The 20149-nt window shown below is 32.8% G+C and overlaps 3 pseudogenes across 4 annotated transcripts; 1 reads left to right on the top strand and 2 right to left on the bottom strand.

Annotated features, from left to right (window-relative positions):
- Positions 1-1257: 1257 nt before the first annotated feature.
- Positions 1258-1864, bottom strand: AT3G30216 (annotated as a pseudogene; the record flags this gene model as incomplete). The annotated part of the gene is made up of 1 exon: positions 1258-1864.
- Positions 1865-5985: 4121 nt separating this feature from the next.
- Positions 5986-7009, top strand: AT3G30214 (annotated as a pseudogene). Of its 2 annotated transcripts, one of them has the most exons (4): positions 5986-6111; positions 6227-6357; positions 6445-6569; positions 6661-7009. The 2 variants fall into 2 exon arrangements; another variant differs by having other exon boundaries at positions 6445-7009.
- A 3307-nt stretch (positions 7010-10316) lies between these two features.
- Positions 10317-13099, bottom strand: AT3G30213 (annotated as a pseudogene; the record flags this gene model as incomplete). Its single annotated transcript has 1 exon — positions 10317-13099.
- Positions 13100-20149: the final 7050 nt, after the last annotated feature.

The raw sequence follows: 20149 nt of genomic DNA, 5'->3' as shown, positions 1-20149 counted from the left end.
TCGAGACTTTATAAATTATTGATTAAAAAAAGAGTCTATATTTAGTCGCAAAACCGTTGCACACTAAATTGTTTGGGGGAAATATTGAGCGCCTAAACACTTAGACAAAAAATTGGAGAAAATGATTGAAATTAAAAACAGTCGCAACTTAGTTGCACTACTAGTCGGTCTTTAATCACAAACAGGTCAGCAATTAGTCACAAAATAAGTCGAATATAGGTTAAACGTAGCTTATTGGTCGCAAAACGGCGACTGTGTTGTGACTCTACATTATTAAATTCAGTAATTCCATTGAGTTTGATCCATAAATTATTGAGAAGCAATGATTTAGTAGTATAGATTACATACATAAGTGTTAGGTTTGTAAATGTTTTGCTTTCTTAGCTTATTTTATAATTGTTTGAAAAAGATTATTTGTATGTTAAAGAACATGTAACACTTGATATAAATTAGGGATTTTTGAATATTTAGTTTGTAAACATTGGAATTGAAGAGATTGATTATATTCTTATAAATAATATCGATCAAATCAAACTATTAAACGTATAAGAAAAATTGCAAACACACCCCACAATACAAATTTTGAAATGCAAAACGCGAGCGTCGGTTAAACGTAACTTAAAAGTCGCAAAAGTGCGATTGTTTTGTGACACTGTATAATAAAATGTTTGAAATCCATTGAGTTTGATCCATAAATCATTGAGAAGCACTGATTTAGTAGTATAGAGTACATAAATAAGTGTTAGGTTTGTAAATGTTTTGCTTTCTTAACTTATTTTATAATTGTTTGAAAAAGATTATTTGTATGTTAAAGAACATGTAACACTTGATATAGATTAGGCATTTTTGAATGTTTAGTTTGTAAACATTGGAATTGAAGAGATTTATTATATTCTTATAACTAATATCGATCAAATCAAACTATAAACATATAAGAAAACTTGCAAACACACCTCATAATACAAATTTTGAAATGCAAAACGCGAGCGCCGGTTAAACGTAGCTTAAAGGTCGCAAAAGTGCGATGTTTTTGCGATTATATTTTTTTCTCGCTAACGGGTTGGTAAATAGTCGCAGACCTGAGACTTTTTTGCGACTATTTGTTTTCGTCATTAAGTAGCGACTAATTTGCCTTCATGTTAGCGACTAATTTGCCTTCATGTTAGCGACAGTCGTTAGTTAGTCGCAAAAGGATCACAAAAATGTCGGTTTATTTTGCGACTGAAAGTTTAGTCACAACAAAGAGTCCCAAAATGAAGGTATTCTTGTAGTATAATTAGAAAAGCTGCGAGATAACTTTTTGGATCCTCCAAACCGTTGTAAGGTTCTAGATTGAGCTTCCGAGAATCTCTGATTCTCAAACTTGCGATTTGTGGGATGAAAGGTGTTCGCCGAGCTTCTTCAATGACCTGATTGATATCCGGCTCCGAACTAGTGGCCTGATGGAACTTTGATCTTATTTCTTTCAGGTCCCGACTAACCTTCTCATGGTCTCGAACTGGTCGAGACTTTCTTGCTCGTGCTGATCTGCGAATTGGTCTTTGTCCCCGAGCTGTGTTTCCCCGTCTCCCGGCTGAACTACCATGTTAGCGGCATCTGGAGTTGTTTGTCCGCTGGTTCCATCTCGCGCAAGGGAGCTTGGCGAATTGAAAATAGTCTTTCGAACTCCAACAGGATTTCCTGCATTCATAGAACAAACACGAGATTCTATAGTACTAACATTTTGTCTAAAAGATACCTGGGTTGGTTGTAGTGTATCAACGGCTTTTTCCACATCCGAGAACTTACGTGACATGTCCGACATGGTTTGCTGCATGATTTTGAGAATTTTGGCCAATGATGCAATGATGACGTCTTCTACGGCCATTGCTGCTTGTCTTGAAAATGTTGTATAAAAAATCTGACGACTCAAGAATCCTCCGTCCCCACAGACGACGCCAAAATGTGGATGTCGGATTCGCACACTCAAATATTTATTTATTTAGTGAGAAAGATTATTCTTGAGGACAAAAATTAAGTATAAAAAGCTATGGATTGCCAAAAGCTGTGAATTGATGAAAAATGCGTATGTAAGTTTGCAAAACAATGTGTGTGTCTTTCATGGCTCTTCGCCCTACTACTTATACTCACAAATGACATTTAATTACACACAATTATTCTCTCTTAAATGTGTCTGTTTCGGTCTTTGAATTTATTGCTCAAACGTTCGAATTTGGATTGACTCTGACCTTCATGGGCCTCGCCCTTTAACCGATAAAGCCCAATCCGTCCTTGACTTTGACTTTGCCCCCACTTCGCGGTGTGATCACTTTGCCCGTAATTTGCCTTTCTCCCAGGAATCTTACGGGTGTTACTCCTTGTGGGCTTACTTTTCATCTACGTGGGAATCTTTGGTAGGTCTCGGACTCTGGTGCGGGATCCGACACCAACAATCTTGTTTATGCAAAGCTTGTTTGATAGACTGCTCTTGTCTCATCAAGTTTTCACATCTCATTGCTGCATTGTTATGAAAATTATTAACACCTCTTGCATGTTCGAATATGTTCTTAAACTTATTCCAGCTAGAGAAACCGTCAGTGGTCCATGCATCATTTCTTCCACCTTTACCGGCACTATCTCTGAACAAGTAACAGTAAATGCAAAACGTTGTGTCCTTCTTCACACTATACTCTAACAAGATAGGATACTTATCAAACCAAGCAGGATTAAATTGTCTCCATAAGCCTTCTATTTGTGTCTACTTAAAAATATGACCACGAGGTTGAAAAGGACGTCTAATCAAATATCTACGAGTTACCTCATTTCTTTCATTAGGATGATATTCTGAAAAAAATTCGGTCAGCTGGATTACTAGGTAGACTATCCAAATCAGTGTGAGATGAGGACGTAGCTTTCCTCTTCAAAAACTTTTCTGTAATTAGGTCTGAAATAACAAAAGTTAACAAATTATCATGTCAAACAAAAAAAAAATTCATAAAAAGTTACTACATAATACAAATAAAAATAAATTAATCGCCTAGTGAAGTGAAGCTCACGTTTCTCATTCCATCAAAATAAAAATTTAAGTTATTAACTAGTTTAATATCCAACAAACTACATACCAAGATCCAAGAACCAAATATCTAAAGCTTTATAGATCATACTTCATGTTTTGGTTAAATCATAAATTTGGGTATATAGATTTTTTTTAAAGTAGGATAATCAAATATATCTAGGTGATAGATACAATTGGAGATGTTGATGATAAAAAAAACAAAATACAATTGAAGAGAAATTATATATATGAAAGTTGGCCAACTCTCTCCATATGAGTGACAAATCATCACACCAGTGAGTGCCACATGTCATTGTAAATTAATATTAGTAAATTATAACAAAATTTAGTGATAAAATTTTAAAAGTTTCACATTGGATTAAATCATCCATTAATCTCACTCTTAACAAAATATCTTCATTTAAAAGAAAAAATATAAAAAATCATGTTAATGTATCAAACACTACTCTCATTTTACTTTTCTTATTTTTGTTATTTTTATAATAGTCATTATTTGATAATGACTAGAAATTTTCGTGTATTACAACTTAACTGTTTGTTACTTAACCTTCCTTAGTTTAGTAATTTTAACTTACTCTTTTCTTTTTATTATATTTTTTTGTTTATATGATATTGTCTTTTTGTGTTTTTATGATAAATTGATAACATTAATACTGACATGCATCTTTTGTTAAATAGTGATCTTTTGAGATGTTAGATATACCAAAAAGTTCAATATACGACCCTTTATCTAATATGGATATATGCAAATGCAAAGAGAGAAATCTAAAAGTGTTGAATCAAAAGACTATTTAATTTATGATTTATTTTTTTTTCATGTGAAAACTTTTAAAGCAAATGAGTAGTTTATATATTTGTTATTCAAATTATATCAATCCAATATTTAGCCATGAGCCTATCATGATGTGATTGGAATATTAGATTAGGAGAGAATCCATGGAACAAGAAATTATTTGCTTAGAATCAAGTTAGGCAACTTTCAAATCAAATAAGTAGCATAATTGCATCGAATTGTATCATATTGTTGATGTAAGTATTTCATGATAGTTAAAAAAATTTAGAAACTTAGGTATATAGATAAAAAGATTTATACATGAAAAAAATATAATTGATATTTGAATCAAAAGTGAATCTAAATATACAAATATAATTACATAAAATGAATATAACTTTATTAACTACATAATAACATACACGAAAATAACATAAATTAGCAATAAAAAGAGTTAAACATAATTATTTTAAAACAAATTTTAAACAACAACCCACACATAGCGTGGGTACTCACCTAGTTATATATTGATTGTTGTGCACTCTCCTTTTCTCTCACGATGCTGATTTATGATGAAGTTTTTGGAATTGACTTTTGAAGTTCCGTAGAGAATTAATTAGTTAGATTTATTGTAGTTTAGGTTATTAGACTTAATTGGTTAATGATGGGCTTTTTTAATTAGGTAAAATCTATATATTTATTTCTGGTGGATTTTTAATTTCTCCAAATAAACAAAAACATTGGGCCACAATTAATAGGGTGTCAAAAACGAAAATAAATTAGGTGCATTATTAGCAAGCCCAGATACATCTTAAGGAAAAATTAAAATGAATGGTGGGTCAAGTGAACCACCTTTTGACTTAATAGGTCTGCCCTTGCTATAAGTGTCACATGTCAGCTTTTGGAAGTGTGTTTTTTGAGAGGGGAGAAATGTCAATTAATCCCCCAACTTTCAAAAAATGGTCATTTTATACATCAACTTCGTATGTTGTCATTAAGTTCAGTCATTAACGGAACTTCTAACGTTCGTTATCATCCGTTAACGACTTTATTAGTCAAGTTTTAAATTGTGGCCATTTTAAACATCGACTTTATATGTGGCCATTTTAAACATAAACTAAGCGTTGACTACCATTTAAAACATGAGAAATTCGTTGACCAAGCCAAAATAAACATGTTGTCATCATTCATTAAAAGAACTTATAACATTCATTATTACTTGTTAACGACTCTATTAGTATCTCTAAAACGACTTTGTTTTGAGAATAATCAAAAGAAAATCAGGATTGTTTTCTAAATGAAAATCAGGAAACGTTAGAAGTTCCGTTAATGACTGAACTTGATGTATAACATACGAAGTTGATGTATAAAATGACCATTTTTTAAAAGTTGGGGGATTAAATGACATTTTTCCCTTTTTGAGAGGAACCCTTCTTTATTATATAAAATGGCTTGACGAGAAAAAAATTTAGGGGCTTATATACACACACTACACACATCAAGTTTTTGCATTTGTTTTGTTGGATCCATAATGAGCTTAATTACAAACTTTTACTAATTATATTTTCACTTTAACATACTTTTATATTCAACTAGATAAAGGCGAATTTAAATAGCTGGGTGTGAAAAATAAATAGATTTTATCAATATATTATTTGAATTGTAATGGTAATCTTTATTCATTTTATCTAAATAATTTTAAAACTAAATTTCAATCTTATATATTTCATTTTTGTAATGCAATTACTCTATTTATTTCACGACAAGAAACTGATTTTTATATCTATTCACTTCATCTTAATGGATAAAAGCTAAAAAATAATAATTTTACTCCCTCCATCTTATTTTTTAGTTATTGGATAGTAATTTAAATTTTTAATAGTAACAACCACACTTCTTCAATATTTATTATCCAGATCAGGATTGGGCCTTGCATGGTATTTTTGTTTTCCTGAGAGGATTGGACATCATCACAGATCGGATCTCGGATCCTGGATCCTAGATAATAAGTCAGAGGACTTGTGAGACCCAAACCCCACTTAGGCCCAACAAAGGCCCAATTCCACTAGAAACAAAAACCTAATACATACATGTGTATATATAGTCTTCCTCATCAACCAAGCAGCAGCCATTTACGTCTTCTTCATCACCATCTCTTCTTTATCTCTCATCTCAATCTCAGCCATCATCATCATCATCGTTGTGACACCGGAGTTGACGTCACATTGTGGTCGTGATTATTCTACGTGGTTGGTTTCGTTGTCGTTCATCACCGGATTGTTAGGTAAGGAAAACCTATCATGGTTATGAATTATACTACTGAAATTGGTTCACTTAGCAAGTGGATTCATGGATCATAACTTCAACTATTGGATTTTTGTGTGAATATGTGAAAGAAGAAAACAGTTCAAGTAATGGAATTGGTGATCCGTTTCCCGTCACGTCCGGAGGAGTTTGGGCGAGTTCTTAACGGTTCTGAGTAGATCTCGTTCCCAAGTTTTCAGAACAGTTTTCGGATCCAAAATCGGAGGTAAGATCGATCGGGAAATTGCGTTTAAAATTGGTGATTACTCACAATTTTTAGAGCCATTTTTTCTAAGTATCTGAAACTTTGCAGTTTCCGGTAGAGGTTTTAAAGATCTATTTCCCATCGGATCTGAAGGAATCAGATCGTGAATTTGGTGTCGTTGGAAAGATCTTGAGGAGAGCAAGAAGTAGCAAGTTTCGTTTTTACGATCCAAGGTAAGCTCCATTCGCAAAATGACTTACAAGTTAGTGAAAAATAACAGTTTCCCTGAACCCAGAAAAATACTAAGTGTCAGGAACATTGCAGTTTCATCTTAAGGTTTTTAGGAGGCGTTTCTGGTCATCTCGGAGCGACGGTGGATACCGGTAGAGAAAGTGTTAGGGAAGACACGGAACTTTTTGTCTTTACTTGGAAAAGTATACCCTAGCTGCCATGTCGATTGCTTGTTGAGCAAGAATCAGCTGTTTTGTGAAAACTGCAGAAACCCTAATTTTTCTTTGTGTTGTTTTCTTGTGCTGCAAGTTTCAGATATTGTCAAGGAGTTTACAACCTTTTTCTTTTATCCCAAATTCAGTGAGGGTGTGATCTGCGGAGATTCGATTACATGTTTCTATTTTTATGCTTCATGATTCATTGCATAGGAATAGATCTGTTTGCTTAGTAATAATGAATTGTTAATTAGGATTGATGATATGATGATTGGTCTAGTAAAATAGGATGATTGAATTATTGTACTTGTGATAACAAGTAAATTATGAGTTATATGAGAAAGTGGAATCACAGTGGAAAAGTGGAAAAGTGGAATAGTGGAAAATGGTCTACATTGAATTGACGGGTTCTTTGTAGCTCAATAAAAGACTGACGAGTCCAGTGGAATAAGATTGGTTCAAAGGTCAGGGAAATGATCGAACCTGGTATTGATGTGGAGATCTTGCTTAAGCAAGAATGAGTTGTGTGTTATAGTTTTGAATATTGATGCAAACTATATGAGTGTTGTGTCTGTTTCTATGTGATTATTGATTGTTGTTTAAAGGTAGAATCGTGTATCGTATTTCCAGTGGGCGGAAAGGATCCTCTCACTGAGTAATTCTTTACTCATCCCTTTCTTTTCCCTTTTTCCCCAGGTCACGGTGAGAATTGTGTGTAGTCGCTCAAGTCTGTCTTGTTATTTTCTTATACGATTTATTAAATAGTTTTCAGTGATTTAAGATTATTTTTAAGACAATTTTGTATTTGAATTAAGAAAGTGGAATAGAGCAAAGATATAAGTAAGGTGAAAGCACACTGTCTCAATGTTGAGGTAGACGGGTGTGACAGGACTACTCTTTACTCTTGATGTAGGTCAAATTAATCCTAAGAGCACTCTCTCAAATAAAGAGGTCAGTTACAGTCTCCATAGGGTTTTACTCCCAAGAACAATAGAGAAAGAGAATAGCCTCCAAAAGCTTAGGTCTAAACAATGACTTTAAAATATATATATATATATATATATATATATATATTAGATGTCCTAAAACGTGCAGGAACTTCTTTAAAAATAAGGAAGATTTCAAGGACGAATTTGGAAATCTTCAAAACTTCAATAATTTTGCGTATTTGAATTGTCGTCAGGTATTAGTGTCACTCGACACCAGCGGTGGTGGTGTCGGTCGACACCTACGTGGTTTTTTGGTCTCTAGATTTCTTCTGCAGCATAAGTTCTCTTTTTCCTCCAGAATGCTCAATAATTTCGAAATGCATGACAAACATGTAAAAACCTGAAAAGAACTACAAAAGACTATAGAAATAACAAATAGACTCTAAAACCTATACCTAAATCATAGCTAAAAGTAGTAAAAATAGAGGTATATCAACTCTCTCAAACTTAGCTTTTGCTTGCCCTCAAGCAAAACAAAAAAGCCGATCCCGTGGAAGAGGTTTGAAAACGCAGGAACTCCCAATATTCTCTAGCCTATTGCCTTGATCATTTTAACCAAATCCATATGCCTAGCAAGTTTAATCAAATCCTAACTTATATTATTCAAGTTACCTTAAAACCAATCTCTCAAATAAGAGATCGTCGATAGTATTTAAGGGTTGAATTCCTCAAAGTTCTTTTGTTCACACAATAAACTTAAGTGTGAAGATTAAGCTAGATAGGTAATAAGTAAATTAAAAGAAAGCAAATTAAGCAAATAGCATATTGGTTGGTTGTAACATAAGATAATAAAACGTCAGGTTTAGGTTATTCTCAGGAAACATATGATTAGTAGATCTAGAATTAGATAGGTTGTTATCGAACCGTTCTCGAACTCCAACCGTAATTATTGCATAATCGGTGATGTGTCGTGCTACTCACCTAAGTGAATAGACCGATCTAAACAAATTTGATAAGTTCACCTAAGTGAATAGACCGATCTTATTCGAGACGCCTATAAACTTTGGCCCATCAAATAGTGGTTTTGGTAACAGGTACCTATGGTGGGTATACCTATTATCTAATATCAAGTTCCAGTTAATTATTCTAGAACTAGCATTAAGAATAACCAAAGATGAAGAATCTTACTAATAACCTAGGAAGGGGCAATCTACTAAATCATATAAATCCCTAGTGAGAAACCCTAACCCTAACAAGTAGACTACTCAGACATGATGGATAAAACAAACAGCATATATGAGTAAGAAAACATAAACAAATCAATAGAGAAAAGAGTTAGAAAAGATCTCTGCACTGTTATTGAAAATCTCTGAAAACAGGGGATGAATAGCTTATGAAAGTATTTTGTAGCAAGTTGCAAAAGACTTTGTTGCTAGAAAAGAACTTAGGTCTAAACAATGACCATTAAAACTATATCTATGACCTAAAAAACGTGCATAGACTAATAATGAAAATAAAAAGTCTTCTGAGGCAAATTTCCTTATCTTCAAACTCTAAAGCGTGATGGACTTCTCTGGGCCGCAATTGGTGTTGATCGATACAAAGGGTGTGTCGATTGACACTCTCGAGTTGATCTGGCAGTGAATTCGTCATTTGGCTTATTTTCCTCAGCTTATGCTCCAAAATGTCTTATTATCTCCATTGTTGTCCCTTTCAATAAAATACCTGAAAAGACTCTAAAAGGACTCTAGAAATAACAAAAAGACTCAAAAACCCATATCTAAAACATAGCTAAAACAGTAAAAATAGGGTTATATCACTAAGCAACATGTAATTCTTTGCAAGCTTACACAACATTCTAGATTCCATACCTAAATTCCACAACTATATCCAACAGGCTTTCATTGCTGGGTCTCATCAAGCAAACTAATATTCAAGAACCTTCTAGACTCATTCCTCTACTATACCATGATAAATCATACATTATATATATATATATATATATATATATATTTTTATATTCTTTCTCTCCCCAGACTTATTCTTTTCAGAGATAGGACAAAGGAGTACTCGCTTCATCAGATAGATATCCTCCGCATATTTCCAACCTTTGCAATTGATCATTCCTGAGAATATAAAATTATGGGATGAAAGGAAACATTATTAACCCTTTATACTACAGGAAACACTCTCTCTTTTTTTTTATCACAGAGGGGAAGATAATAATTCTATATGGTCTCATATATCAGGTATGAACAAGGAGTCAAGTTATATGAATATTAACCGTTTTGACCAAGGGTAAGGAAGAGCAATGAGATTAGCGCCAGCCTCAATGGATTGTATTGTAAACCAGGATATCCTAAAATCTGTCGATTTGCCATTTTGATTTTTCAATAGTCGAACCTGCAGCATTAATCAACCAGGCAATATTCTTAAGAAATACAGATCATAATTTCTAACTAAATCTTGACTCAATAAAACGAGTCAAAAAGAAAAATAAGAGTAATAATAAGACTCAAAAAGAAAAACGTAGTTAGTAACTGCGTCCCCTACACTTAAACAACATTGTCCCTAGTGGCATTCAAATACAAAGTAAGCGAGAAAAATAAAAGAAAAACGTAAAATACTGGATAATTAAAAAGAAAATCATACCAGTGAGTTACCTCCCACTAAGCGCTTATTTATAGTCAATAGTTTGACTTTGTAGGGTTTACACATTAAGTGGATAAGAAGGTGACAGTAAATGCTTATTAACAACACGTCTCATCATCCAAAGTGGCGTATAGGCAGTTGGCGTGTGAGGTTGACCTAGGAAGTGAGGAACATCAGCAGGGCATGACTCAGGTATGGGTGCAATACTCTTATTTCCTGCACAATCATCAAAAGAAAGAACAAGCGCTCGACAAAAAACTCGTGGCTTGCTAAACCGTAAAACAGTGTTTTGAAAACTTTAAAGTCGTATTGATGATATCCTGAGGTTTAGGTGGAAGAGATGAGTACCGTAGCCTTTTCGGAGGTGGGTGTAGTGGTAGAGGTGTGGTGGTTGTTATTACAACAGTCCTTGGAATATCAGCAGTGATGTCAACTCGAAAACTATCTTTAGGGAACAACTCTTGTGCAGCCCGTGTGGGGTGTCGATCGACACAAGTGATGGTGTCAATCGACACCATCTCTGCATGATCGATTCTCAACAACGAATTTCAAACTTTCTTCATGTGGACGCTTGCTGTTACTGAATACCTTGCCAGGATAAACAACTGTGTCTATAGAGGTCTCTATAGAGAATGCTTGGCCATAATCATAGGTGGTTTCCTCTAGTTGTCAATGTCAAAAGTCATAACCACATCACACACATTCAAAGCAATTCGGCCAAGCTTCACATCAATCTGAGCACCAGCAGAAGCTAAGAATGATCTTCCCAAAATAAGAGGATCTGGAGGTTCTTCTTCATATTCCAAAACCAAGAAGTCAGTTGGAATCAAGCATTCTCCAATTTTCACAGGAATATCATCTAAGATACCTTCAGGGATTCTCTTTGAGCGATCAGCTAGGAGAAGAGTAATCTTAGTAGCCATGAAATTTGTCATCCCAAGTCTTACATCAACAGAATGAGGCATCAAATTGATACAAGAACCAAGATCACAAAGAGAACGAGGAAACCTGTCTGTAGAGATTGAAAAATCGAGTACAAAGCTTCCTTGAACAGATAGCTTCTCAGGAAATCCTACTTGGATTTATGTCACTGCCCTGTTCTGAGACAAGTACTGTCCTTCCCTTCTCATCCTGCTTCTCTGGAGCTTCATCTAGTGTAATAGCATTTGGAAGCGATGGTGACAACTTCTCTTTATCAACAGGAGGCAATTGAAGTAGAATCTTATCCATTATACCCATGCAATACTCCTCATGAATATCCTGTTTTGACTATCGAGATATTGGACAAAGAACTTTTGGTGTGAAGACTTGTCCAGTAACTGGTGGAGATTCAAGGAAGATATGTGTAGTGTGAGTCCAGTGTCGATCGACACTAGGTGAGTGTTGGTCGACACTATTGTCTGGCACCGATCCTACACTGTCAAACGTCAACACTAGCTCGTTTGTTTCGTGCTGGTGTCCATCAACACCCAGGTGCTGTCGGTCGACACTGTCGAGGTCGAGTCTGGTAGATATGACTTTTTCACAGCGTGACTTCTCCTATATAGTTGTTGGTGTCGAGCGATACCAGTGGTTGGTATCGGCCGACACTACCTCTACAGTGTCAAAATGAACCTGATTCTTTTCAACTTGCACCAACTCATCTTCACAATCCAGCAAAACAACATGATAAGCAATTGTAAGGCTGCTCTCAGTCCATCTCGGAGAGGTTTTCTCGAAGAGGTGTTGTTGTTGTCCACTCAACAGTTTAACTGCATTGATAGATTCCTTCGTTAAAACATACTGATGGAGTTTCCTAATGTCTATTCATATTTCAAAGAGCTCTCCAAGTAATTCCTCTAACATGGCTTCAGTTTTACTCTTAACAACAGGTGGTGGGTGGGCTTTGATGGAAGAAGTGACAGCTAGAGAAGTAATCTGTGTAGAATCGTGATCCTCTCTACTAACGGTGGAAGCTTCAACCAATGTTCTCTACCTACTGTTTATCCTCTTTGTTGTGAGACTTCTGACAGCATTGTTGATAAGTACCAGTGCTTCGCTATGACACCTTTTCATGAAATTGCCATCACTTGCACCATCGAAACACATCTTATACTACTCATCGATTCCGCGGAAGAATATGTTGATGAGATGGCTTTCTTGGAAAACATGTTATGGGCAGTCCTTCTGATAGGATTTGAATCTGATCCAAGTTGCCTTCAAACTTTCTGTTGGATCTTGAGAAAATGAAGAAATATTTTCTCGCAGTAATTCTGTCACTGAATCATCAAGGAAGTGGTTCATGAATGCGTTCTTCGTGTCCGTCCATTTTGTCAATGAACCATCGTCTAGCTGTCAGAGCCATGATGTTCCTCTTCCCGTTAGAGAGTGGGGAAAGAGTTTGCAAAGAAGATAATCAGTTGGTACATCATCTGCATAGATTGAGGACACTAAGTCTTTGAAGATTTCCAAATGATCTAGTGGTGATTCATCAAGAGCACCTCTAAACTTTCCTTCTGAAACAAGATCATAATTGGCAGTGAGAATAGCAAATTTTTCACTTGCAAAAGGAGGTAGCTAGATCGATGACCGATTTGAGTAGAAAAGATCAACATTGTTGAAGTCACCTATGGTAGCTGGTTTGTTCTGTAGATGGTGTCGATCGACATCCTGTTGGTGTCGTTTGACACTGTCGTCGATATCAGCAATCAATTTGTTGCGTTCCATCTTTTAGTTTCCCTGTCAGAGGAAAAAAGAAGAAAGGAAACGCGTGAGTAACAAAAGAAAGAAAAAACTTAGTATAAATTCTACACCTAGTCTAATGGTGAATCAAAGAGAACTTCGGCAACGGCGCCAAATTTGATATTGGTCAAATTAATCCTAAGACCACTCTCTCAAATAAAGAGGTCAATTGCAGCACTTAGGGATCAAATTCACAAAGTTCTCGGATCACACAGTAGACTAATGGCTATCGAATTAAGCTAAGTAAAATACTAAAGAAAATAAAAAGAAACAAAAGTAAGCAATAGCAATAGATTAGATGGAAGTAAAATAAGATAATAAAAGCGTTAGGCTTAGGATATTCTCAGGAAACAGATGACTAACAGATCTAGCTATGATTAGGATTCTTACCGAACCGTTCTAGAACTCAAGTCACTAATATAAAGTAACCAGTGATGTGCCGTGCTACTCACTATGCCTAGAGCTAAAGATTCCCAGTGATGTGTCCGTGAATCCCTAATTCTAAACATACATTATTATCAAGTTTGATTAGTTCACATAAGTATCTAAACCGTAGCCCTTCTATGAGCCTACCTGTTTGTTTCTTAAATACTTAGGTCCATCTATGATAGTTCTGGTAACAGGTACTTATGGTGGGTATACCTATTATTTAAGATCAAGTTCTAGGTGGCCAATCTAGAACTAGCATTAAGAATAATCAAGATGAAGAACTCTAAAGATATCCTAAAAGGTGGACGATCTACTAAATCATCTATAACCCTAATGAGAAACCCTAAACCTAACAAGAAGACTACTCACACATGATGAATGAAGCAAACAACATGATTAGAATAGAAATCAATAATGAATATATCAAGAGATTAGAGTTTAGGAAGATCTTCTCTAAAGGGAGTCTCCACAGCGCTTTGCTTCAAAGAACAACAGAGAAAGAGAATAGCCTCCAAAAGCTTAGGTTTTAACAATTACTTTAAAATCTATATATATATATATATATATATATATATATATATATATATATATATTAATATATATGTCCTAAAACGTGCAGGGATTTCTTTAAAAATAAGGAAACGTTCTGGGACAAATTTAGAAATCTTCAAAACTTCAACAAGTTGCGTATTTTAATTGTCGTCAGGTATTGGTGTCGCTCGACACCTTCGTGATTTTTTGGTCTCCGGATTTCTTCTGCAGCATAAGTTCTCTGTTTTCCTCCATAATGATCCATAAACTCCAAATGCATCCCAAACATGTAAAAACCTGAAAATGACTAGAAAAGACTTTAGGAATAACAAATAGACTTTATAACCTATACCTCAATCATAGCTAAAAGCAGTAAAAAATAGAGGTATATCAACGCTCATAATAATAATAATAAAATCTATATATTAAAAAGGATGAAAACCTCAAATATCCTACAACATAATTTTATATCATACTAGATAATGCCAACCTAAATAGACAGGTGTAAGATATAAATGTAAATGTTTATGGATAGTATTTGAATTGAGAATAGTAAAATAGTAATCTATAAATTTTTCTAGATATTTAATTGAATAATTTTTGTTTTAAACAAAACTTAAGTCTTATGTATTATATTTTTTATACATTTTAATTCTACACACACATTCTTTTAATGATTTTTGAATTCTAAATAATAGCCCATACGCTTTTTCTATATTTAATATAGTATTTAGAAAAATACAGTTTTCTATCTTATACATTCAATTTTGCAATACAGTTTAACTATCTATTTTGTAACGCCCGACAGTCCTTACTAGGGTCCCAGGTCCTCTTTTGGACACTCTGTCCATCCTTGCCCGATGGTCGGTCTGCTACGTCCAGCAGACTTTAATATTTGTTTACCGACTCTACAAATCACCACATGATCTTTCTCCATGCTTTGTCCTCACTCGCATGGTTCCGACAATCACTTGTCGGAAGGTCACACATCCTAAAATTACTCCAGCCCAAGCACCTTTAACAATGGATTTCTTTCAGCGCGTTTAGCCAAAATGATAAGAGCAGTTTGGTAATACAAGTAGGTAAATCAATTCTTTTAAATATATATGCGTGCGGTACCATATTTCTGAGACTGTGGTGTTACAATTCATCCCACTAACCAAACGCAACATCCTCATTGCACACCAAGATTGTCACCCCGACAGTGTGAGCCCTCTTGATCCCATACTTGTCTTAGTTTAGCTCTGATACCACTTGTAACATCCCGACCGTCCTTACTAATGTGCCCTCGTTCTCTCTCGGGCATGTGAGCCCACCCTTGTCCGACGGTCAGTCTGCTATGTCCAGGAGGCTTGGAAAACTTGTTTACCGATCCTACAAACTACCACATGATCTTTCCCTATGCTTTGTCCTCACTCACATGGTTCCGACAATTACATTCCAGAAGCACACCCATTCTGAAATTATTGGTGCCCAAACACGTTTAACTGTGGAGTTTTCTAACGACGTTTAACCAAAAAGAAAAGTGCACTTTGGTGAAATGTGGCCAAATCAATTCTTTTAAACCTCTCCACATACATCACCGTATTTCTGAAACCGGGATGGTACATATTTTCATCATAATAAATTTGATTTTACTTCTACATATATCATCTTAAGTGATAATAATTTACATCAAAAATATTATCTATATCAGATCAAATCTATATGACACCATTTTGTAAACATGGTTATTTTTGCAAATCACCTTTCTCTGGTCTCTATTTTTTTTTTAAAACCAAATGTCCAACTAACAACGCAGAAACGCAAAGCCCAACGTATAAGAGAAGACGATCGAGACACTGTATCACAACCATACAGTTTATATATGTACATATATTTTTTTCTCAAATACATATGTTTCTCAAACTACTTTGAAAAATTATCATGGACACTCTATAACCTTTTCAACAAAAATTGAATTGTAGACTTCTAATGTAATTTAAAAATAATATGGTAAACTTTTGGTATGAGTTTATGACGTTTTACAGTAAGTAACATGTTTTTAGCAATGTCATTCTTCGCTCGTAACTTCAGTACTCCAAAACTTCAGTGTTTTTACAGCAAATACATATATTCACATGTTTGTTAGTCGACATTCACCGGTAATAGTATTGAGAAATATTAACCAAATGTGTTTTGATATGAACTAAAGAAGAATCGAACAAGCTTATATAAAGAACTAGAAAATGACCCACGCGATGTGTGGGTGAAATGAATGTAGTGAAATATATGTCTATAACTAATATATATATTGATATAATATTAAATTATTTTATAATACATTTAATAAAAATTATCATAAATATTGTGACTATGATATTTTAGTTTTAAACTAATTATTTAGTTTATGAATTTTAATCTAAAATTATTTTTGGTATTTTAAAATTTAAAATTATCAAATTGATCAAAAGAAATAAATTATAATATTGATATACAAGATAAGCCTTGTGCTTTATTTAAATATATATGAAAATGATATGCAATATTTCTCTGACTAAAAGAATTCATAATTGTTTATATCATATTGATTATAGTATGTCTGTAAATTGTAAAATAGTTAATAGATTTGAAGTTGTGAGATTGATAAAGTCTTGATTAATTAGTAAAATTAACATATATAAATATTGATATATTGATACTAATTGATATTAATCAAAAGAACTCTAAGTGCTTTATACAATTAATATTCAAATTATTTACTATTTCTTCCATCATTGAACAATATGGTAAGAAAGTATTGAATTTATTTACTAATGATTTACTATATACACATGATTTTTAATTAAAAAGTTCAAAATTATTTCGATGCACATAATCAAATATTGAAGGAAAGACACTATAATTCGGTTGAAAAATAAAGTAAATTTAAATTTGAAAGTACAATGTAACAACATAGAAATTAATTTCAATTAACAGAATTTCCCACCAATGATCTCAATGAAGATTATATATTTTGTATAGTTTCATCATTCATCAAATCTCCTAGGCTCTATATTATCTTCATCCATGTAATATCTTTATAGATTACCTCATTTGCCAACAAATGCATCAAAAGAGGAATTATTATGGTCACTATAAAACTTAAGAAATAAAATATAGTGTAAATTTAGCATGATAAGTAAAAGATAAGCATTCTTTCAACTACTATGGTTAGTAAAATGAGTTATAAGTTACTATTTAGTACATAAGATTTTATCTAAATTTGCAAAGATCAAACTTTTTATGACATGACCAATAATAAATTAAATGTGTACAAATAGGAACAATGTTTGTATATTAAAACTATAAATTAAATGAAAGAGACGGAACACTTTATAAGTTTAAGAGGTTTTATCCAAGTCTCAGCCTCCTTTGTGGAACACTTTATCAAAGGCAAGTATGCGTTTTTTGCTCATGCCGTTTATGACCATTCAATGGTCGAGGATTTCGCGGAGTACGTCTCCATGGTCGAATCCATCTTGGCTTCAACAGATTTTTCAAACTTTACAAGCTTCTTCAAGTCTAGCACCTCTTTGGAAAACTCATGGAGCTTTTATCCTATGTCCCTTTATGTAATCTCTATTTCAATTTGTATGAACCTTCCTCTTTTGAGGTTTTAGTTTAATGCAAGTTTGTTTGACAAAAAAAAATAAAATGAAAAAGACGGAAATTAAAGAAGTAACCACATATTAAAATAAAAAAGTGAATATATTAAGCAGGACCAACCAGGAAATATCATATGGATCTAATAAACATTTGGCTATATATGTTTATCATTTGGTTGAGTACTCACTTTTGGTATTTTTCATTTAAAAACTAAAATAATTTTAAAGAATAATATGAATTTTAGCAACTTGACAAAATAAACATTATAAACCATTTGTCAACTTCAAAACATGAAGAATAAGTAGAAAATGAAGGTAAACAATACCTTGTTTCTCATGTAAAAGTGAGAAGGTACCTTAGACATTTTTCATCAAGTCATTTATAAAGGAAATCCACCTTTCACATATTCACTTATGTATATACTCCAAAATTTGACTCAACCTATTTATTTTAAAACCTACAAAAATGTCACATAAAAGAATTTTTAAAAAGATATTTAGTTAAATATATATATATATATATATATATATATATATATATATATATATATATATATATCCATTAATACTATGTTTATATCCTCTATTAAAATATTGTACATGTTCAAAAAATAGCAGGTTGAAGAGAGGTATAAGACAACGGGTTCGCATGTCGAACAACTAAAGTGAAGTTAAAAGCCTTTGAAACCATTTACTAAACTTTGAAACTTTAACTATGGTTGTGACTAGAATAGTTAAAACACAAATAGTCGGAGAAAAAAATTAGAATCATGACATTAATAATTAAATAAGATATAGACCACATATGAGCATCGAGCAACACATATATGATTTGCCTACCTACTACCTTCATCATGAACAGAAATTCTCAGTGTAATAGTTGCTAAGAAATTCTTAGTGTAATAATTCTTAAGCCACTTTGTATCTACCATTGCACCTATAAAAGGATGTATAAGCAAAAACACATGAAACATGCTATAATGAAGAGAAGTAACAAAGTGTGAATCAGTATCACCACATTTGGACGATTCAAAGGCTACATAAAACAGATATTAAAAATTATAAAAATGAGAGAGGAAAATTAACTTGATTTTAGTTCATTTATTTGGTGAAAATGAGAAAAATAAAAAACAACATAATACAGAGGACGAAGCAAACCTTTGAGATTACCATTCTTTGGTTTCTCCAATCCATCATACTCATATGGTTCGTGTTTTGTCTCTTTTTCTCTCTACTTTCAATTTAATTATGTGGAAAGACTTAACAGACCACAAAATATTATTTCGATGTTTCAGGTATCAGGAAAAATATAAAATTTACCATGCACGTTTTTATTTTCTTCCTATAGAAAGAATGAAGCTTCAACCTCAAGCGTTAATTAACTGACATGCAGAGAAACCCGCTTAAAAAAACTGACATGCAGCGTCTTGCATTTTATAAGGTGAAGGGTTACATTAAAAATGATATTTAATATGATACTAAATACTGAAATCATGATCATAATTACATAAATGATAATTATGTTTGTGTAATGTACCTGCTTTGATTTATGAAATAGAACAGTTTAGTTGACTAAAAAAAAAACTGCAATAGTTAGACATAATAAATAAAATAAAACGTGATATCACCTGTGTCATTAAATAGAATATTAACCTCACAACATAACTGAAATGTAGTGTGAGTAATTCATTGTTTTTTTCATTCAATTTATTATATTGTAAATGATATTTATGACTTAAGTTATATGGTCAGTTATGTTGTTTGTTTTCTTTCAAGATATACGTAACTTTTTACAAAAAGTTTTTTTACACAAATAAACATTTAATCGATTATGTGAGAGCCAAATTTTTTTAAAACAAATAAACAAATTATCATATTGTCAACATACACATACTATAATCTACTCATACATTTTTTATATCTTGAAGTTATTTTAGAGAAAAATTATTTGATCTTTGGTTGAAAGATAAATTAGTTTTAGAGAAAAATTATTTCATTCTTTAATTCAGAAGAATGACACATGTCGAATTTATAGAGCGCCACTTGTCAGATTTTTAGAGCACAAGTTTGAAGAAACCTTACTTTATTATATTGTTTTTTCATTCAATTTATTATATTGTAAATGATATTTATGACTTAAGTTATATGGTCAGTTATATTGTTTGTTTTCTTTCAAGATATACGTAACTTTTTACAAAAATGTTTTTTACACAAATAAACATTTAATCGATTATGTGAGAGCCAAATTTTTTTAAAACAAATAAACAAATTATCATATTGTCAACATACACATACTATAATCTACTCATACATTTTTTATATCTCGAAGTTATTTTAGAGAAAAATTATTTGATCTTCGGTTGAAAGATAAATTATTTTTAGAGAAAATAAACCTCTCTTTATTATATAAGATAACTCTCTTTATTGATGTTTTGAGAGTTCTCTCAAAACTAAACAAGTTTTCTCTTTTTTCTTATTA

Source organism: Arabidopsis thaliana, chromosome 3 (genome assembly GCF_000001735.4).
Source record: "Arabidopsis thaliana chromosome 3, partial sequence".
Taxonomy (NCBI): domain Eukaryota; kingdom Viridiplantae; phylum Streptophyta; class Magnoliopsida; order Brassicales; family Brassicaceae; genus Arabidopsis; species Arabidopsis thaliana.
Note: the sequence above shows the minus strand (reverse complement) of the source record. Positions and strands in the feature narration are given on the sequence as shown.